The following is a 22,910-nucleotide window of genomic DNA, read 5'->3' as shown; positions in this document are numbered from 1 at the left end:
TAGATTATTAAAGCCTTCAGTTGGACTACAACCTCGCTTTAGTGGTCATTGATCGTGCATCACCAACCTCACTGTCCAGGGCGTGGAGTTCAATAACTTCCGACTTTACGACATCCTCCATCTCTGCGCTGGCACACTCCTGGGACTGGACTTCCAGTGTAACCTGCAAAGTTTAACGTTCAAATTTGGCGGCCCCCATACCCCCCCCCCTCACTGTCTGCGGCCTCGTGACCCTCAAGGTCGATCCGCCTTCCCTGTTCGTAAACCTTACCCCCAATTGCAAACTCGTCGCCACCAGGAGCAGACGGTACAGTGCCCAGGACCGGACCTTCATTAGGTCGGAAGTCCAACGGTTACTAAAGGAAGGCATTATCGAGTCCAGCAACAGCCCCTGGAGAGCTCAAGTTGTGTTTGTAAAGACCGGGGAGAAACATAGGATGGTCATAGACTACAGTCAGACCATCAACAGGTATACGCAGCTCAACGCGTACCCTCTCCCCCGTATATCTGAAATGGTCAAACAGATAGCGCAATACAAGGTTTTCTCCACAGTAGGCCTTAAATCAGCCTACCACCAGCTCCCCATTCGCCCGGACGACCGCAAGTACACTGCATTCGAAGCAGATGGGTGGCTCTACCACTTTCTAAGGGTCCCCTTTGGTGTCACAAATGGGGTCTCTGTCTTCCAACGGGAGATGGACCGAATGGTTGACCGGTACGGTCTGCAGGCCACGTTCCCATACCTCGACAATGTCACCATCTGTGGCCACGACCAGCAGGACCACGACGCCAACCTCCGCAAATTCCTCCATACCGCAATAATCCTTAACTTAGCCTATAACAAGGACAAATACGTGTTTAGCACCGATCGCCTAGCCATCCTCGGCTGCGTAGTGCATGATGGAGTCATAGGCCAGATCCCGAACGCATGCGCCCCCTCATGGAATTTCCCCTCCCCCACTGCACAAAGGTCCTGGAACGTTGCCTGGTCTTCTTTTCTTATTACGCCCAGTGGGTCCCCAATTATGCGGACAAGGCCCGCCCACTAATCCAGTCCACGGTTTTTCACCTATCGGCAGAGGCCCGCCAGGCTTTCAGTCGCATCAAAGCAGACATCGCCAGGGCGACGATGCACGCAATTGATGAGTCCCCCTCCTTTCAGGTCGAGAGCGACACATCAGACGTAGCTCTGGCTGCCACCCTCAATCAGGCGGGCAGACCCATGGTCTTCTTTTCACGCACTCTCCACGACTCAGAAATCCGCCATTCCTCCGTCGAGAAGGAGGCCCAAGCCATCGTCGAAGCTGTGCGGCATTGGAGGCATTACCTGGCCGGCAGGAGATTCACTCTCCTCACTGACCAACGGTCGGCAGCCTTCATGCTTGACAATGCACAGCGGGGCAAAATTAAGACTGATAAGATCTTATGGTGGAGGATCGAGCTCTCCACCTATAATTACGAGATCGTGTATCGTCCCGGGAAGCTCAACGAGCCTCCTGATGCCCTGTCCCGCGGCACTTGTGCCAGTGTACAAGTAGACCGACTCCGGACCCTCCACGACAACCTCTGCCACCCGGGGGGTCACCCGGTTCTTCAACTTTGTTAAAACCCGCAATCTGCCCTACTCCATCGAGGAGGTCAGGGCCATAGCCAGAAACTGCCAAATCTGCGCGGAGTGCAAGCCGCACTTCTACAGGCCAGAGAAAGCGCACCTGGTGAAGGCTTCCCGCCCCTTTGAACGCCTCAGCATGGATTTCAAAGGGCCCCTTCCCTCCAACGACCGCAACACATATTTCTTAAACGTGATTGATGAGTACTCCCGGTTCCCTTTCGCCATCCCCTGTCCCGACATGACGGCTGCCACCATCATTAAAGCCCTCCACAGCATCTTTACCCTGTTTGGTTTCCCCGCCTACATCCAGAGCGATAGGGGGTCCTCCTTCATGAGTGATGAGCTGCGTCAATTCCTGCTCAGCAAGGGCATTGCCTACAGCAGGACGACCAGTTACAACCCCCGGGGAAACGGGCAGGTAGAGAGGGAGATGGGGACGGTCTGGAAGGCCAATGGTCCAGTGGTCCAAGAATCTCCCAGTGTCCCGATGGCAGGAGATCCTTCCCGATGCACTTCACTCCATCCGATCACTACTGTGCACTACTCCCAACAGAACACCTCATGAACGTCTCCTTGCCTTCCCTAGGAAGTCCTCCACGGGGACCTCGCTCCCAACATGGCTGGCAGCCCCCGGACCCGTCCTACTCCGTAAACACGTATGGGCCCACAAGTCGGACCCACTGGTCGAGAGGATACATCTCCTCCATGCTAACCCCCAGTACGCCTATGTGGTGCACCCCGACAGCTGACAAGACATGGTCTCCCTCCGGGATCTGGCCCCCGCTGGATCCCCACCCTCACCCCCTCCCCCCCACCAACCCCAACCATTTTTTCACCGCCGCACACCACCGCAGCCCCCTTCCCAGGAGGATCCATCCTCCCCCTGGCCCCATCCAGATGCGATGAAGCTGAAGACGACACGCTCCCAGAGCCACGGATGTCCAAGCCGACGGCAGCATCACCGCCGGGACTTCGACGATCGCAGAGGACGACCAGGGCCCCTAACCGGCTGACAGTTTCATTGTAGAATGAACTTGTAAATAATTGGCTGTAAATATGTGTATTGCATGTAAAGGCACCGAAGGGTACCGCTATAACCTCTACCACTGTAAAAGCAAGGCCGCCACCCCTGCCGGACTCTTTTTTAAACAGGGGGTGAATGTGGTAGGCTATATTAGGGGTATTGCGGTACCTAGGTGGGATGTACCTTATACTGTAGTATGAGTGGTAGAACCTGCCTGCTGGTTCCACCCAGCAGGCGGAGCATAATAGTCTGTGTTTCACCCACAGCAGTCATTCTGCACCGGAGCTGCTGGGGTAACTACTTGTTCATTAAAGTCTTCAATTGGACTACAGTCTCGCTTCAGTAGTGATTGATCGTGCATCAGCAAGTTAGTTGGTAGCACCAAAATCCGACTGTGTTTCAACAAGGTTGATTTTTCTCAGCTTTGTGGAAGTAGGGCACTCAGTTGTTACAAATTCGGATTTGTCATCGTGGGTTCAGTGTCATCACTCCCATCCATTATCAAATCCCATGCTCCTATTTCAGCAGAATATGTCACCCTCTATCGACTTCAATCATAGCACAATCCAAGGGATTCAATCAGTCATTCTCATTGGTATATTTAGGATGGAATTTTGCCAGTGGCACGCCGCTCCTGACAGTGGAACTGGAAGTGAGTGAGAACCACCTCCACTATCTTGCTTTTTCCCGTTTCCCACACGATTACAATTAAAATTGAAAGTGCTAGCGGCGTAATGTGCCAGACACCTGCGCTCATGTGGCAGGAGATGCTTTTCAGTGGTGAAACCCACCATCAGCTGACATGTTGCAATAACAGGCAGGTTATAAGAGAGCCACCTGTACAAACAGGGAACCCCTGCATCATGGCCAAAATTTGCTTGACCAACTCCATTACCATTTACATCAGACTTATTGAGAGAACAATGTTGCCCCTGGTGTTGTTCCAAATTTATATTTTACTTGTAAAGTCTTCATATTAGATTGTTTTTCCTTTATTTATGTATACATCATTGTTAGATCTTGAGACGAGCTTAGTCAGAGAGCTAACTGTATTAGAGCGCCTCATGGTTGGCACACTTCGATGATTACAGCAGTGTTCATGACATTGGCTTTATCGTGGAACTAATAATGTTGTGTTTTTTGTTCATTCTTTATTGAATGTTCCTGTTAAGTACCCAGTATTGCACTCACCACTCTGGGACATGGCTGAACTTGCAGGCTCAGCTCGCCTCCCTTCTATGCATTGCTCAGCGGGGATAATTGAAATCTTCTCTGTGAACTCAAAGTCCTGTAAGGATCATGCCAGCCAATCATAGATTATCATAGAATTAGATTATCATAGAATTTACAGTGCAGAAGGAGGCCATTCGGCCCATCGAGTCTGCACCGGCTCATGGAAAGAGCACCCTACCCAAGGTCAACACCTCCACCCTATCCCCATAACCCAGTAACCCCACCCAACACTAAGGGCAATTTTGGACACTAAGGGCAATTTATCACGGCCAATCCACCTAACCTGCAGATGGACACACATTGGACTGACACCGGGTAAGATGAGACCTAATGCAAATTATTATGTTTTACAGATAGCATATTAACATACAGAGAGAAGAAAGTTATATTTATATGCAACCTCCCGGTTTCACAAAGCACTTTACAGCTTATGAAGAACTATTGAAGTGTGACCATTGTTGTAATGTAGGAAACAGTTATGTTTCTACTTATTCAATAAGTGTATGCAGATTTGGGCAATAATACACTCCAATAAACACACTGCACTAAACCACCTCAGTGCATCACCTTTCTTGATTTAAATCCTGCATCCTAGCGTTGAGTCTGGTGACATATTTCCCTCGCAGCCTTTTGTTTAAAAACTTTACCTCCAAACAGAGCAGGTTTCTATCGGTTACTGAAACAGGATAAGGGTCTGCTTATTATTTATGGTCCTTGCAGAATTGATTGCAAAGCCTAGTTTGTCTGCATTTTAATCACCCTTTGTCTCTTTTATCATTGGCAAATTAAATTTTACCTAATCTTTGTCCTCCTCCAGGGTTCACAATCCTAGTGCTCCTGATAGTCCACGTGTCCAGTATTAGCAGTATAGGCTTCAGGATCATAGTTAATGATTTGTGCTCAGCTGTGGGATAATAGATAGTGGCGTTCGTAAGCCAGCATCTCAGGGGCCCTGTGACCAATGGGGGCCTGGGGTGACTCATTCAAAAGAGCAAGCCTGCCGTGCATTGCAAATGTTTTGATTTTGGGTAAACAGCCTGCGATATCCATTGCAATAACATCCCTTAACTCAGACTCGCAGTAACATTTCCCAATTCACTCCTTCCCCACAGCAGTGGCAGGATCAGTTAGAGTCAGCATGGATTTATGAAGGGGAAATCAAGCTTGACAAAACTGTTGGAATTCTTTGAAGATGTACAGTTAACAAAGGGGAGCCAGTCGATGTGGTGTATTTGGACTTTCAGAAGGCGTTTGACAAAGTCCCGCTGATGCACGATCAATGACCACTAAAGCGAGGTTGTAGTACAACTGAAGGCTTTAATAAGCTAGATGTTTCCCCCAGCAGCTCAGGTACAGAATGAGGGCTGCTAGGGTGGCACGGGTTCTTATACCCCGCTTAGCAGGGCGGAGCTATCATACATTCTAACCAATAGAAAGCATACAGTTTCCACCAATGTGCTTTAGCCTATCAGGTACCGTAATACCTATAATACCACATTCACCCCCTGTTAAAAAAAAGAGTCCGGCGGGGGTGGTGGCCATAAACTACAAAACATAGCAACATGGTATAATTAGTTATGGAGGTACCGTAATACCTCCGTACAGTCTTTTGTAACTATTTACAAGTCTGGTAGCTATGTACATTTGATGGTTTATATTTACAGATTACAGTTAAAATGAAGCAATCAGTCGATCGGAGGCCCTGGTCGTCCTCTGTGATCGTCGGAGCTTCGGTGGTGACTCCGGTGGAGGCTCGGGCGTCTGTGGCTCCGGGAGCGTGGCTTCGATCTCCATGGCAGTTTCGTCACCACGAGACGGGGCTGGTGGGAAAAACGGCTGACCTGGGAAGGGAGCTGCGGGGGGCGTCGATGGGTGGGTGGGCCTAGACGGGGGCGGCGGAAAGACCGATCCTCCTGTCAGGTGCTGTGGTGGAGGGGAGGGTGGGACTGGTGGCTGGAATGTGCGTGGGGTTCCGGCGGGCGCCAGGTCCCGTAGGGAGACCGTATCATGTCGGCCGTCGGGGTACGCCACGTAGGCATACTGGGGGTTAGCATGGAGAAGATGGACCCTCTCGACCAATGGGTCCGACTTGTGCCCCCGCACGTGTTTTCGGAGCAGGATGGGTCCTGGTGCTGCCAGCCAGGTCGGGAGCGAGGTCCATGAGGAGGACTTCCTAGGGAAGACAAGGAGATGTTCGTGAGGTGTCTGATTGGTGGTCGTACAAAGCAGTGACCGAATGGAGTGGAGGGCATCCGGGAGGACTTCTTGCCAGCGGGATACTGGGAAGTTCCTGGACCGTAGGGCCAGTAGGACAGTCTTCCAGACCGTTCCGTTCTCCCTCTCTACCTGTCCGTTAGCCGGGGGGTTGTAACTGGTCGTCCTGCTCGAGGTGATGCCCTTGCTGAGCAGGAATTGACGCAGTTCGTCACTCATAAAGGAGGTCCCCCTATCACTGTGTATGTAGGCGAGGAACCCAAACAGTGCAAAGATGCTATGGAGGGCCTTGATGACAGTGGTTGCAGTCATGTCTGGGCAGGGGATGGCAAATGGGAACCGGGAGTACTCGTGAATCACATTCAGGAAGTACGTGATGCAGTCAGTGGAGGGGAGGGGGCCTTTGAAGTCCATGCTGAGGCGTTCAAAGGAACGGGAAGCCTTTATCAGGTGCACTTTCTCTGGTCGGTAGAAGTGCGGTTTGCATTCCGCACAGATTTGGCAGTCCCTGGTGGCTGTCCTGACCTCCTCGATGGAGTAGGGCAGGTTGCGGGTCTTAATGAAGTGGAAAAATTGAGTGACCCCAGGGTGGCAGAGGTCCTCGTGGAGGGCTCGGAGGCGGTCCACTTGTGCGGTGGCACATGTGCCGTGGGACAGGGTGTCAGGAGGCTCGTTTAGCTTCCCGGGACGATGCAAGGTGTAGGTGGAGAGTTCGATCCTCCACCACCAGATCTTGTCGTTTTTTATCTTGCCCCGCTGTGCATTATCAAACATGAACACCACCGACCGTTGGTCGGTGAGGAGAGTGAATCTCCTGCCGGCCAGGTAATGCCTCCAATGTTGCACAGCTTCTACTATGGCCTGGGCCTCCTTTTCGACAGAGGAGTGGCGGATTTCGGAAGCATGTGGGGTACGGGAGGAGAAGGCCACGGGTCTGCCCGCTTGGTTGAGGGTGGCCCCAGAGCTACGTCGGACGCATCGCTCTCCGACGTCCATCTCGCGTTGGAAGACCGAGACCCCGTTAGTGACACCGAAGGGAACCCTCACAAAATGATAGAGCCGCCCATCTGCTTCGAAGGCAGTGTATTTGCGGTCACTAGTGTGGAGGGGTGGCTGGTGGTAAGCGGACTTGAGGTCCACCGTGGAGAAGACCTTGTAAGGCGCGATCCTGTTTACGAGGCCGGATATGCGAGGGAGAGGGTACGCGTCAAGCTGCGTAAACCTGTTGATGGTCTGACTGTAGTCGATGACCATCCTATGCTTCTCCCCGGTCTTTACCACCACTACTTGAGCTCTCCAGGGGCTGTTACTGGCTTCAATGACCCCTTCCCTCAGTAGCCTTTGGACCTCTGACCTAATAAAGATTCGGTCCTGGGCACTGCAGCGTCTGCTCCTGGTGGCGACGGGTTTGCAATCCGCGGTGAGGTTAAGGGTCGCGAGGCCGCAGACAGTAAGGGGGGGGTATAGGGCCGCCGAATTGGAAGGTTACACTGGAAGTCTAAACCCAGGAGTGTAGCCACGCAGAGGTGGAGAAGGACGTAGAGACGGAAGTTTTTGAACTCCCTTCCCTGAACTGTGAGGTTTGCTACACAAAACCCCTTTATCTCCACTGAGTGTGAACCGGAGGCCAGGGAGATTTTTTGATTAACGGGGTTGATGAGGAGAGAACAGCGCCTTACCGTGTCGGGGTGTACGAAGTTCTCCGTGCTCCCAGAGTCGATTAGGCAGGACATCTCGTGCCCGTTGATGAATACGGTCGTCGTAGCAGTTGAGAGCGTTCGAGGCCGAGACTGATCCAGAGTCACCGAGGCTAATCGCAGCAGTTGGGAGTTCTGTTCGGGCAGTGTGTGGTCAGCCGAGCTGGGGTCCTAAGGGCCCTTGCAGGTGGATGCGTGGACCGGGCAGTGCTGGTGGGGGTGCTTGGCCTGCCCGCAAAAGTAGCAGCGGGGCCCCTCGGGGATGCCAGGCCGCCTTGCAGCGGAGGCCTGTGGGGGAATGGGGAAGTCTCGGGGTCGGCCGCGGAGGGGTTCCATGCTGCCCAGGGGAATGCCGCGCGGTCGGGAACGTAAGCGCGGGCGTTCCTGGAGGCCACGTCCAGGGAGCCTGCAAGGGCCCGTGCCTCCCTGAGACCCAGGGTGTCCTTTTCTAACAGGCGCTGGCGGACTCGTGACGATAGAATACGTGCCACAAAAGCGTCCTGGACTAAGAGTTCTGTGTGTTCGCTCGCCGAAACCTGTGGGCAGCTGCAGCTTCTGCCAAACACCAGGAGTGCACAGTAGAATTCCTCCAGCGATTCCCCAGGGGTTTGTCGCCTTGTTGCAAGCAGGTGCTGGGCGTAGACCTGGTTTACCGGGTGAATATAGTGTCCTTTTAACAGTTCTATTGCTGTATCAAAGTCTTCCGCTTCCTCGATGAGGGTGTAAATCTCCGGGCTCACCCTTGAGTGCAGGACGTGCAGTTTCTGCTCTCCCGTGGGTGCGTTTTCGGCCGTCTCGAGATACCCTTTAAAGCACGCCAGCCAGTGCTTAAAGATCGCCGCTGAGTTCGCCGCGTGGGGGCTAAGTTGCAGACACTCTGGCTTGATTCGGAGCTCCATCCTTTCTTCTTTAAAAAAAACTAGCTTATTAAATTGATGCACGATCAATGACCACTAAAGCGAGGTTGTAGTCCAACTGAAGGCTTTAATCAGCTAGATGCTTCCCCCAGCAGCTCAGGTACAGAATGAGGGCTGCTGGGGCGGCGTGTGTTCTTATGCCCCGCCTATCAGGGCGGAGCTATCATACACTCTAACCAATAGAAAGCATACAGTTTCCACCAATGATGCTTTAGCCTATCAGGTACCGTAATACCTATAATACCACACCCGCATAAGAGATTATTGTGCAAGATTAAAGCACATTGGATTGGGGTTGTGTATTGAGGTGGATAGAAAACTGGTTGGCAGAGAGGAATCAAAGAGTAGGAATTAATGGATCCTTTACAAATTGGCAGGCAGTAACCTGTGGGGTGCCACAGGGACTGGTGCTGGGACCTCAGCTATTCACAATATATATCAATGATTTGGATGAGGGAACAAAATGTAACATCTCAACGTTTGCAGATGATACCAAGTTGGGTGGGAGGGTGAACTGTGACGAGGATGCAGAGATCCTACAGCATGATCTGGACATGTTGGGTGAGTGGGTACATCAATGGCAGATGTAGTATAATTTGGATAAGTGGGAGGTTATTCACTTTGGAAGCAAAAACAGGAAGACAGATTACTATCTGAATGGTTGTAAATTGGGAGAGGGGAGTGTGCCGAGGGAACTGGATGTCCTTGTGCACCAGTCGCTGAAGGTAAGCACGTAGGTGCAGCAGGTGGTAAAGAAGTATAATGATATGTTGGCCTTCATTGCGAGACGTTTTGAGCACAGGAGCAGGGATGTGTTGCTCCAATTATACAAGGCCACACCTGGCGTATTGTGTGCAGTTTTGGTCTCCTTTTCTGAGGAAGGATGGGCAGGATTCTCTGACCCCACGCCTGGTCGGAGAATCGCCGGCAGGCTGTGCGAATCGCGCCATACCGCCCCGACAACGGGATGCCATTGGGGTCGGCGTGGTCGGCACGGCCCGGTCGGAGGCCGTTCTATGCGGCCCCCCACGCGATTCTCCGGCCCGGATGGGCCGAGTGTAAAAGGAAAACTGAGTCCCACCGGCGGGACCTCGGCGTTGAAGGGTCCGGGGGTGGCTTGTGGGGGGGGCGGGGGTTCTGACTCCGGGGGGGGGGGGGCCTCCGATGTGGCCTGGCCCGCGATTGGGACCCACCAATCAGCGGGCCGGCCTCGCCGTCTCCAGGCCTCCTTTCTTCCACGCCGGCGCCTGTACTCCTGTGCCATGTTGGGTCGGGGCCGGCGCGGACAAGGGAGACACCGCGCATGCGCGGAAATTAGGCCGGTGGGACTGCACATGCGCGGGTTCACGCCGGACCCACTGCGCATGCGCGCATCCCCCGGCGCCCATTCCACGGCCGGATTAGCAGCTGGTGCACCGTGAACCCCTCCAGCGCCCTGCTGGCCCCCTATAGGGGCCAGAATTGCTGATCCTGGGGCCATGTTGACGCCGTCGGGAAACACAACGGTGTTTCCGACGGCGTCAACACTTATCCTCAGGATCAGAGAATCCCGCCCGATGTTCTTGCTCTCGAGGGAGGGCAGCGAAGGTTTACCAGACTGATTCCAGGGATGGCGGGACTGTCATCTGAGGAGAGATTGACTAGGTTAGGATTTATCTCACTGGAGTTCAGAAGATTGAGGGGGAATCTCATAGAGACCTATAAAATTCTAACAGGACAAGACAGGGTAGATGCAGGGAAGATGTTACCAATGATGGGTGTGTCCAGAACCAGGGGTCACAGTCTGAGGATTCAGGGTAAACCATTTTGGACAGTGATGAGGAGACATTTCTTCAGCCATAGAGTGGTGAGGCTGTGGAATTCATTACCACAGGATGTAGTTGATGCTAAAACATTTAATTTATTCAAGAGGCGGCTAGATGTAGCACTTGGTGAGAATGGGATCAAAGGCTATGGGGAGAAAGCAGGATTAGGCAATTGAGTTGGATGATAAGTCAAGATCGTGATAAATGGCAGAGAAGGCTCGAAGGGCCAAAAGGCCTGCTCCTATCTTCTACGTATCTATGTAACAACCATTTATCCTGGACCTCTGAATGAGAAGACCAATTTAGTTGCAATCTGCACCAAGACATGGGAAGTTTTGTATTTTAAATGTGTGTCTACCAGTGGGGGCAGCTTGACTAAGCTCATTTCACAAAGCTTCTGATGCTATTCAGCAAGAGGACCTTCGCAACTGATCAGTCTGGAAGCACAACATATTAATCCACAGTGATCCCCAAATGAGTTTGGCTCCAATTATATCCCACTTACATACTCCTGTAAACCTGACAGGATATTACAATTTAACTTGCGACGTGCTGTCATTATCGCTCGGTTATTGGATTAGCACCTTTTCTGATTACATCTCTTTAGCCATTCCCACTGATTGCAGGTAAAGTTTTAGATTGCCTGTACAACTAGCAATCAGAAGGTCATTTGTGAAACATTTGAACAGAATTTTTACATTTCTGTTCCCATTTCATGAAGTGATTTCACATCATATAGATTTTTCCATTTTTAATCGTCGAATTAGAATCATTTGAATAGCTTACATTTTGGCTTGACAATGTGGACAGTGTTTATTTTTAAAAATGCTAACATTTATTCATTCACACGTTGTGAGCATCACTGGCAAGATCATCAGATGTTCCAAACCCTAATTGCCCTTGAGAGGGTGATAGTGAGCTCCCATCTTGAGCTTCTGCAGTCCATGTGGTATATGTACACCCACAGTGCTATTAGGGAGGGTTTTCCAGGATTTTGACCTCACGACAGTGAAGGACCAGCATTGTAGTCCCAAGTCAGGGCATGGCATGCATGGGAATCTGGACGTGATGAGCTGTGTTCGACGTTCGCAAATCGGGAGAGTAATGTAGGGCATGATGATGGGTGTTGGCAATACAAATTCATCACGCCAGTCTCTCAGATTATGGAAGGCACATGAACAAGGAAGTTGACAGTTATACCTGACGTTTCAAAATCACTAATTAACAAGCTATTCTGCTTGTTGACAACCTAATCATCCGCTACTTTTTATTGCCGAGCGCATTTTTCAGGCATCAGATGTGAAAACATTTGGGAATCTTTTACGCCAGCTATAATGAGGGGGCATAAGGGTGGCAGTCGCCTCACTGGGACTATGCTTGACTATAGCAGAAGATTCTGCTGGGGAAGGTGGCAGTGTCTGTATGTTTTTTAATGACTTTATTAAAACAGTTTTTACCCCTCAATAAAAATAAAGACTGGCTAGACTTGGAGAATTATTGACATTAATGAAAAAAGGCTGTATAATTATCCTTTTGCAGCCCATAAAAATATCTGCTCCTGGATCAACGAAGTATCCTTCAATTCAAAACTGGCATGAATTAATCATGGAGTGTATTCATATGGAATTTCTGACCTCTGTGATCCTTTCTAAGTCTGATACATTCCGTAAAGTATGGGACCCCGATCTCAAATTTATAGGCTCTGCCTTGTCTGACCAGCTCCTTCAAGGTTTCCCATGTTAGTCTTAATCTCGCTATACATATAGGTGTGCAGCCTGAGATATTATCCTATCATATTTATCTGGCCTTATCCTCTTTCTCCCCCCATTTTCAGAATGATCCAGTATTAAAACTAATTGTTGCATTATTAGTAAAATATTGTAAAACTTTAATAAAAATATATTAAAAAATATAAAGATTGTTTTGGAGAATAGATAGCCTTTACAATTCCAGCCGTGACCAACATCCTGTTTGCAGCATTACCCTCTGCCGTATGATGTCCCGGTCTACAGTGCCGATTGAGTATGAAGCCCCCCCCCCCCCTTTGCTCCCACTGGATAGCCCCCAATTGGCCGTCGAACCTCTGATTGAACATGTTGAGATGAAGTGGGCAGGGGTATGTGGACCCCTCCGTTTCCATTTCATCTGCCTGAGAAATGTAAAGTCCAGCCCTGTGCTGTTCCCATGCGACTGCTGCCCTTATCCTTCTTGCTGGTAGAGGTTGCAAGTTTGGAGTGCTCTCGGAGGAGCCTTGGCGAGTGGCTGCAATGCACTTGTAGATGTAATACGGTTGCCATGTTACACTTGCGGTGGAGAAGGGTGAGTGTTGAAGGTGGTGGATGGGATGCTGATCAAGCGGGGCTGCTTTTTCTTGGATGGTGGTCGAGCCACTTCAGTTTTACAGGAGCTGCACTCATCCAGGCAAGCAGAGAGTATTCCATCACACTCCTGACTTGTCCCCTTGTAGCCACAGTATTTATATTACACTGTCTACACAGTGATTGTTCACTAAACCAAAAGATAGCCTGCGTTTACTGAGGGCCTAATTAAATATTACATTCTGTCATCTAATATATGCGTGAACTCTCTTCTTATTGAATGTATTATATTAGTTAAGGCGCCACCTCACCTTGCCTAACTAGTGTCTCATTTGCATAACAGGAATTCCTATAATTAGACTTAGCAGGCAGGGGATGCCAGTGAAACTCCAGAGACTAATTAAAATGGTGAAAGATGGTTATTTACAAAAAGGGTAACATGATTATTTTAATCAGCGAACATGCTAATATCAGCCATAATCCATATTATGAAATTGTATTCCCAGTCTATATGGGAGTGGGGGGAGAGGAACTTGGACTGTAGGCGTTGAAGGGCATATCACCAGTTACAATCTATGTCTTTCCCAATTACGTTATTCACAATCCTTCTATTAATGGTTGCAATTTCTGATACTGAAGTCATCATTATGCCAGAAAATATTAATTGGCTCCTCTAACACCAATTAGCTTATCAGTAAAGCAATGTTGCAAACTCAGAATACATTAGAATCACCAGAATGCCTAACGGGCAACTGGTTCGCTTTGAATCTATTTACGTAGGGAATGTAACGGTGATTTTGGTGCACTTTTTGTAACTTGTAACCACTATTTCCAGAAATTCATTCTAATTAGAAGCACGCCCATTCCAATTAAAGCAGACCAGACCAGTTTTCCACTTTCTCTGCATCCCACTCAACAGTCATTTTTGCTTACTGACAAAAACACTTGTGATTAATCAGCCAGGAGAGGCGGAGGATATTGCTTCCAACAAGAAAACAGATGATACCACATTGACTGATGTAATTGTCCCATATGCACTGCACATCCATGCACATAGGGCACTGAGAAAGAGTGGAACCTGCCTTGGTAGGCCCAAGAGAAAACGGTGTCAATTCTAGTCCCGTGAACTCCTGTTTATGTCTGAAAATGCCTTCAAAAATTGAAAAGAAGTCCCACTGGCATAATACTGGGGGTCCAACCGTTCAAATCCTTTGACCAGATTCAATTTAGGTGTTCTCTCTAAACAGGAGGGGCTTCATGAACTAACTCAAAAGACAAGGGGTGAGATTCTCCAGTCTGCCTGCCGGGTGTTTCTCCGATGCGGCGGGATTCCATCTTCTCGCTGATTGTTAATGGGATTCCCATAGTAACCACCCCACACCGTGAGACCCACAGGTGAGGGTGCATTGCCGACGAGAAATTTGAATCACAATGACCGGAGAATTCCGGCCAAGGCAAGATACAATCACCATTCTGGCCTAGGCCGTCTTGCCGGAAGTGGTTTATTGACCTTCCCACAAACAGTAACAGGCTGAGAGGCAGACACCTCCAATGGTCATAGTCATAGAGGTCGACTGCACAGAAAAGACCCATCAGCCCATTGTGCCTGCGCCAGTGACTGCAGTCAAGAGAAGTCAAGCAAGTCCAGCAATTTTGACCAGTGTGTTTTGAGTTTTAAAGATTTCCTTCTTTCATCTCCCTTGCTGCCATAGGTACCATGGAAATGTCCAGACTGTTGAAAGCTCCACCTTATCTTTGTTCTCGACACTACAACCTCCTCCCATTTAAGGTGCTTCTAGAGGATCTCAGTTTTTGGCTATCCTACCAGATTTCCTGGCCCTCTCAAAGGGTAAGCTGTCAAACCAGGCTCTGAAAAGATAATCAATTGGGCCTCCATCAGGCACAGCATGGCCACTGCCTGACCCCATCTTAAATTGGCCATTGAAAATTAGGATTTTTCAAAATGAGCATTACGGAACCCGGCAGCTTTGTGACTTTTGTTGTAAAATATAATCCATGCACATTGCAAGAACTGGGAACTACGTCCTGCGATCTGGCCATGAATGAAGCAGAGGCCTGCCCAACACAGGGAGGGCAAAACCTTTAGAACTCGAGCTCAACGTTAGAGCAATGGCCATTCAATCATCTGCCTCCTCATAAAGAATGAGCTCATCGCAAAATAAAACTGCCGGAAGATGTTCAATAAAAGCAAATTACTGCGGATGCTGGAATCTGAAACCAAAAGTGAAAAATGCTGGAAAATCTCAGCAGGTCTGTCAGCATCTGTCAGGAGAGGAAAGAGCTGGGGCGGGATTCCCCCATACCCAGCGGGGCGGGGGGTCCCGGCGCCAAGGAGTGGCGTGAACCACTCCAGCATCGGGCTGAGCCAAAGGTGTAGAATCCTCCGCACCTTCAGGGGCTAGGCCCGCCCCGGAGAGGTTTGCGCCCCGCCGGCCGACGGGGAAGGGTCTTGGCTCCACGCCAACAGGCGGCGAAGGGCCTCCGCCAGCGCGAGTTGGCGCATGCGCATTGGCCATCGCGGAGGACCACAGTGGCCGATGCGGAGGAATAGAGTGCCCCCACGGCACAGGCCCGCCCGCGGATCGGCGAGCCCCGATCGCGGGCCAGGCCACCGTGGGGACACCTCCCGGGGCCAGATCGCCCCGCGCCTCCCCGAGAACCCCGGAGGCTGCCCACGGAGCTGGGTCCCGCCGGTAGGGTCCATCCTTGATTTACACCGGCGAAACCCTCGTTAAACGGCCGGAACTTCAGTCCATCGCGGCCTGGAGAATTCGGGTGGGCCCCGGACCCATTGAGTTGCGCCGGTCCCCGCCATTCTCCGAGGCGGGCAGCGCGATTCATGCCGGGGCAATTTTTGGGGGGCCGGTGAATTCGGAGGACAGCGGGGGCGGGATTCACGCCGACCCCCGACGATTCTCCGACTCGGCAGGAGGTCAGAGAATTCCGCCCCTGATGTTTGGAGTCCAGATAATCCTTTGTCAGCTCATTATACACACACCCAGGAAGTCACTGGTGACACCTCATGGGGTCCAAGGTCCAGGCACCATAAGTTAAATAGCACCCGGATAGCCTGCACAACCCCTTCCACCTGGCAATTGCTCCACCCTTACCCGCTCATCCATCCTCCCTTTCTAGGACATCCTCCACGCAATCTGCACTGCCTGGGCTCAGGAATAGACTGGTATTCACAGATGGTCCCCAAAGAGTACACAGTGACACAGTGGTTAGCACTGCTGGCTCACAGTGCCAGGGACCCGAGTTCAATTCTGGCCTTGGGTGACAATCTGTGTGGCGTTTTCACTTTCTCCCCATGTCTGTGTGGGTTTCTTCTGGATGCTTTGGTTTCCTCCCACAGTCCAAAGATGTGCAGGTTAGGTGGATTGGCCATGCTGAATTGTCATGGGTTCACAATGGGCAGCTCGTGCCTAATTAATTTCGTGGAATTTTTTGAGGAAATTACCAGTGCGGTAGACAACGGGGAGCCAATGGATGTGGTATATCTGGATTTCCAGAAAGCTTTTGACAAGGTGCCACACAAAGGTTGCTGCATAAGACAAAGATGCATGGCATTAAGGGTAAAGTAGTAGCATGGATAGAGGATTGGTTAATTAATAGAAAGAAAAGAGTGGGGATTAATAGGTGTTTCTCTGGTTGGCAATCAGTAGCTAGTGGTGTCCCTCAGGGATCAGTGTTGGGCCCACAATTGTTCACAATTTACATAGATGATTTGGAGTTGGCGACCAAGTGCAATGTGCCCAAGTTTGCAGATAACACTAAGATGAGTGGTAAAGCAAAATGTGCAGAAGATACTGGAAGTCTGCAGAGGGATTTGGATAGTTTAAGTGACTAGGGTCTGGCAGATGGAATACAATGTTGACAAATGTGAGGTTTTCCATTTTGGTAGGAATAACAGCAAAAGGGATTATTATTTAAATGTTAAAATATTAAAACATGCTGCTGTGCAGAGGGACCTGGGTGTCCCAGTGCATTATGCAAAAAGATGGTTTACAGATTCAACAGGTGATTAAGAAGGCAAATGGAGTTTTGTCCTTCATTGCTAGAGGGATGGAATTTAAGACTAGGGAGGTTATGTTGCAACTGTATAAGGTGTTAGGGAGACCACACCTGGAGTATTGTGTTCAGTTTTGGTCCCCTTACCTGAGAAAGAACGTATTGGCGCTGAAGGAGTGTACAGAGGAGGTTCACTAGGTTAATCCCAGAGTTGAGGGGGTTGGATTACGAGGAGAGGTTGAGTAGACTGGGACTGTACTCGTTGGAATTTAGAAGGATGCGGGGGGGGATCTTATAGAAACATATAAAATTATGAAAGGACTACATAAGATAGATGTGGGGAGGTTGTTTCCATTGGCGGGTGAAAGCAGAACTAGGGGGCACAGCCTCAAAATAAGGGGAAATAGATTTTGGACTGAGTTTAGGAGGAACTTCTTCACCCAAAGGGTTGTGAATCTATGGATTTCCATGCCCAGTGAAGCAGTTGAGGCTCCTTCATTAAATGTTTTCAAGGTAAAGATGGATAGTATTTTTGAAGAATAAAGGAATAAAGGGTTATGGTGTTCGGGCGGAAAAGTGGAGCTGAGTCCACAAAAGATCAGCCATGATCTCATTGAATGGCGGAACAGGCTCGAAGGGCCAGATGGTCTACTCCTGCTCCTAATTCTTATGTTCTTATGTCCCTTGGTGTCCCTCCAGGGATGTGCAGGTTAGGTGGGGTTATGGGGGTGCTGCGAGGAAGTGGGCCAGGGTGGGGTGCAGAGGGTCAGTGCAGACTCGATGGGCCAAATGGCCTCCTTCTGCACTGTAGAGATTCTATGATTCTTCCAACTACACAATGCTTCCATTAACCCTGCAGCAGCAAATAGATTGTGAGAAATACCTCACTCAAGAGTTAAATGGTGATGCTCTAAACATCACCGGTGCAGAGCAAGTGGGGTGGGGGTGGGTTGTGCAGCTAAACACATGCTTAACAGCGCATAGCATGGTGTCGACAAGAGCGACGGGGTCCAAGATGGCAGGGGGAAATCCAAATCCGTGGTAGAATCTGACTGACGTCATGATCTGGCCAATGTACCCTGCTTCCAGTACACACTGAAAACCTATGCTATCACCCTCCACAACAGAAGTCGCCAGGCCTGGCTCCCATAGTGCTGAAACTCCCTCATAAGGTTGAATGTCCAGGCACCATAGTTAAAAGGGCTCCTGGACGGCCTGCACTATCCCTTCCACCTCTGCCCGGCCACTGCTCCACCCTTCCCCGCTAACCCGCTAACCCGTCCTCCTATCTGCTCATCCTCCACACAACTACAGAGCCCAGTGTCTGTGGCCATTTTCTCTGTATTTACTCTATTCTGAACCCCTGACGATTCTGAATACCGCTACCAAACCTTTTCCTAATCTCCTCTGCTTTAAGGAGAACAATCTCACCTTCCCTCATCTCTCCACAGAGCACATGCTATCCTTCTGATCAAGTCAGAAATGTGTCAGAAGCTGGATGGTTGTCCTTTATTTTCCAGGACAGTTATCTCAATTCCTGTATAACACATCATTCAGAGTTTCAGTCCAAGATTCAAAGACAATCATTAACAATGTCTGTAAGAACGATCGGTCACTTCAATCCTGATTTTGGCTGTGATAAGTGCCTTACCTTAGGTTTGATGTTTCAGTTAAGCAATGAGCTGAATTTCTATTGAGTCTTGTCTGACCACAGGGTGTCCCAAAGCACTTTGTCTTTGAGCACAGTAACTTTGAAGTGTAGTCAGTTATAAATTAAGAATTTTTGTGCCCACCTTCCACACAGCAAGATCCCACAGCCAGATACTCTTTCATTTCCGTGATGTTGGGTTGAGAGATAAATAAGAGAACTTACCTGCTCTTGCTTTAAATAGTACCATGGGTTATTTTACATTGGCACCCCATCTACCATCTCATTCACTCCCCATACCAGTCAGAACATGGCAGCAGTGTGTGTCATCCACAAGATGCACTGCAGCAATCCACGAAGGCTCCTTCGACAGCACCTTCCATACCTGCCACCATCTAGAAGGACAAGGGCAGTAGATGTATGGAAACACCACCACCTCTATGTTTCCCTCCAAGCCCCAGACAATCTTGACTTGGAAATATATCGCCTTTCCTTCATTGTCACTGGGTCAAAATCCTGGAGTTCCCTTCCGACCAGCGCTCTGGGCGTTCCCGGAACACATGGACTTCAGCAGTTCCAGGAGGCAGTTCAGCATCACCTTCTCAAGGGCCATTAGGGACAGGCAATAAATGCTGGTCGCGCCAGCGGGGCTTACATCCCATGAACAAATAAATGAAAAAACAGCCACCCCAGAGAACAAATGAAACCTCCGTTCAATGCATCATCCAAAAGACAGTACCTCCGCCAGTGCAGCAATCAGGGTGACAACAAAACAATGTGCTCATGTCGCTGGAATGGGCCATCCTCGCAAAGAACAACACTGTCTAACTGGGCTCAGTAAAGGGATGGGAGGTGCAGATATCACTGCAGGGGAATCTTCAGCTCATACCCCAGCCACAGAACCAGAGCTTCCAGTATTAAGCAGCTGCCTGGTGTTCCCCATTTGGGCCTCAATCATGCTCCTGTCAATCCTCTATGTGTAGAGGTCAATCAGGCTTTTAGAGGAGAACTCAAAATGCCCTTTCTTACCGGGCTCAAAGAGCTTCTCAAATTGGACACTCTCCATGTGAGGCCACCTCTGCATCCAGAGATATGTTGGTAGCTAAAGTGATGTGGGCGGTACCCATCCCCTAGCTCTGTTTCTGAAGCTGAATTTCTCTGGTAAGGGACAGACCGAGGTTCCCCTTAATGGGCTGGATTTGCCGCTGGAAACATGAATCGCAATCGGGCAGAGAATTAGGCGCCCGGCAAAAATTGAGAATCACAGCCAGCGCCGATTCAGGTGCCATGCTTCCCCGGCAGCAAAAACAAGGCTTGTGCCAACAGGGGCATGCAAAAGTGGCATTTGCATGTTTTAAATGTGATCAGCGGGTTGGACACTTCATGCTCTGCCCTTCCGTGATGCTCCGCCCCTCCCAGGCAGAGGTCTCACGGGCACAAATTACTACATTTACAAATGGGGACTGGGTGCCATGGCTGCAGAGGAGGAACAGAAGGCTAAAAAAAAATTGACAACTGTTGGGCTTGCTGGAGGGTGGCTGCCCGGGTCGGGGGTAGTAGCAGGGGGCAACTTGATGCCTGGTAGGTGGGCTCAGGGACGGTTTGGGGTAGCCTGGCTCAGACCGCCATTGCTGCAGTCCGTCATTTAAACACACCCTTTTGGTGCTGCTCACAGGCTCCTGGCTGCTCACTCTGCTGACTGCTGTCTGTGTTCTATGAATGCTCAGAAAGCTTCTGGTCATCTGGGAGCCCTCTCAGTCTGCCCCTCTGGACACCTAGTGGGCTGCGAATTGCTCAGGATTTCCGCTGGCAGAGTGCTGGCCCATTTGTATGTCCAGAATCTTTTACCGACAAGCGTCCCCAACAGGAAGATGATCCACAGGAAATTCAGTCCCGGCGTCAGCGCTAAACATCTCCCAAACGGGGTATGCTGCAGAAATGACACAGAGCCAGTGCGGTCGAGTCCCTGCGATTTTTAGTGGGTACACCACTGTGGAATTCCTTCCCACCATTCTCAAGACAGGAACGTTTATTACCCATTTATTTCTCATTCCTAATTCCCCTCGGTTTGATACAACTGAGTATCCTGGGACATTTCAGAGTCAGATGAAAGTCAAGCGTGTTGGTGTAGGATTGGAGTCACATTTAGGCTAACAGGGGGAAAGGCACAGGGTGTTCCTTCCCTAAAGGGCACTAAAGCAGGGATTTTCAAACTGCGAGTCACAATCTGTGGGGAGTCCTGGATGGGTGTTGGCAGGTTCACGGGGAAAGCAGTCGCAGCGTTCCTGACTGTGGGAGAAGAGCCCAACAGCTGCTGACCGGCTCTTAAGTTGAGAATGTTGGCCGCGGGGGGACCGGTTTCCTGTCACGTGAGAATGATTTCCTTGCTCTGGTTGCTGAGTTCCGCAGCTCCCCTCTCCAGTCTGTGGTGCTGAATGCCCTCAACAGTGACTCTCATGTGGAGCTGAGCCAATACTGAGACCAGCAGTTTCGGGGAAGCCGATGTGAGCAGGACTAATGACTGAGATTGGGAATCTGTCGTTTTACACTACCAAGGAACAGATCTATGAATTCTTCTCAAAAAGCAGTGACAAGTGAATCATCATGGGTTTGGACAAAATCAAGAAAACCTACTGCCACTTCTGTTTGGTGGAATATTACACACGTGATGCTGAACCATGCATGAGATTTCTTAATGGAACACGCTTGGATAATTAAATCATCAGATCAGATTGGGATACTGGCTTCAAAGAAGGCAGACAGTTTGGGTGAGGGAAATCTGGTGGTCAGGTACATGCTGAATATTGGTCAAATTAAGATGCTGGCAGAGGTGGATTTGGAAAACGTCCCAAAACCAAGTCAGAAATTCTAGATTTTCACTGACTGTACAGTTGAGATAATGAAGCTAAAATCTTCATAGAAACCTGGGATTGGAGAAACAACTGACAAGTTAATGCCTATAGCTTTGTGCTGTTCACTCTTTCATCGGCCCAATTAACTCTTCTTAACAGTCTCAAAAATGAAGTGCCCAGTTTCTGAGGCACATGCATTGTGTCCAATTTTGGTTCCTTTTAAAGTTGTAATTTTTGTCACTCCTCATGCTGAAAAAATAGAGAATGCTGGCTGAGCCCGACTTTTCAATGCCAACGATGCAATCTTCCCGCCAGCAGTGGTCGCAGAGAGCAGGTCATATGGCCGGCATGACACTGACCTCAGGCACCCTCTACATCCATGCTTTTGGCATGAAATTATGGAGGAGAGATTCCTCCATTTTCTAGCTGTAAGCAAGCGAGGCAACAGGACTGTGAAGAACTGAGGATGGATCGTTTTGTTATAAGGAAGAGAGGGCCAGAGACACAAACAGGCCAGGATCTCACAACTGAATCTGCTGGAGAGAGCTGCTCAGGAAAGTCCACAACAGGACAAATCCAAGCCAGTGTTAGCTCTGTACAGAACCTCAAGGTTTCTGGTAAACAACCAACAAAGACAAAAGTGAAGTATCGAAATTAATTCTTGGGTAAGGCTTTGTTAATTGTGTCAGTGCAACTCAGGATGCAAAGCCCATGTGGGTTATTTGCAGGGAAGTACAAGCAAATGAGAGTTTAAAACTTCAAAGGCATGGTGAGTTCCAGGACAAACCTCTTGATTTTTTTTCAAAGGATGCAGTGAGAACTTAAATCATCAGCAGAAGTCCTGAGCAGAAATTTAACATTGAATGACAAAGCACGCGAGGCTCACCTGTCACATTAAAGGGAAGCGAAAATGGCGCGTCGCAAAGGTCGGCAGGTGTGGGTCGTGAAGGTCGGCTGGCTGGCATGGGTCATGAAGGTCGGCCGGTGTGGATCCCAAAGGCCGGCCTTTTGGTAAAAGTGGGTCCCGGGGAAAGGAAGTTTGAAAAACACAGCACAAAAAGCACTAGTTGGCTTCAAGAAATTTTCGTTTAATGCTTGACGTTGGAATTCCTCAAGCATTTTAAGTGGCTGTTTATTCAAACCAAATGAAAAAGGACATTGTTATAGCATCTACCTGTGATGCCCAAGGCAGTGATGGTTTCACTGATTAACTAGTTAGGGGCCTTCGATACTGGTATCTCGATGAGAATTTCATGTACAGTCGGAACTGGCCAGCACAATGAGTCTCCCACATAAACAGAATATTGCTGGAAATATAATTAACAACACTGAAAGGCCAATTACTATGTGTTCAACATTCACATCACTCATCTGGTTAATGCTGTCAACTGTTTGAATGAAAATGAGCCAATGGCAGTGTTTTGTATAAAAAATAAATGCAAGCCATGCATTAATTAACAGAAAACAAAGAGTATGATTTAAAAACTAGTTGACACATTGCATGTTCGGCACAGTTTTTAATTGCGAATCAATATGATCCACTTGGTAAGTTGTTTTT

General features: G+C 49.5%; 1 protein-coding gene and 1 pseudogene across 4 annotated transcripts in view; one reads left to right on the top strand and one right to left on the bottom strand.

Moving 5' to 3' along the window:
• Nucleotides 1–22,910, bottom strand: part of LOC140395504 (receptor tyrosine-protein kinase erbB-4-like) — a 1,530,197-nt gene that overhangs the window by 909,226 nt on the left and 598,061 nt on the right. The gene's annotated exons all lie outside the window — the stretch shown is intronic.
• On the top strand, nucleotides 20,577–22,754 carry LOC140395508 (nuclear cap-binding protein subunit 2 pseudogene; annotated as a pseudogene).

The sequence above is a fragment of the Scyliorhinus torazame genome, chromosome 2, assembly GCF_047496885.1.
Source record: "Scyliorhinus torazame isolate Kashiwa2021f chromosome 2, sScyTor2.1, whole genome shotgun sequence".
Taxonomy (NCBI): domain Eukaryota; kingdom Metazoa; phylum Chordata; class Chondrichthyes; order Carcharhiniformes; family Scyliorhinidae; genus Scyliorhinus; species Scyliorhinus torazame.
Note: the sequence above shows the minus strand (reverse complement) of the source record. Positions and strands in the feature narration are given on the sequence as shown.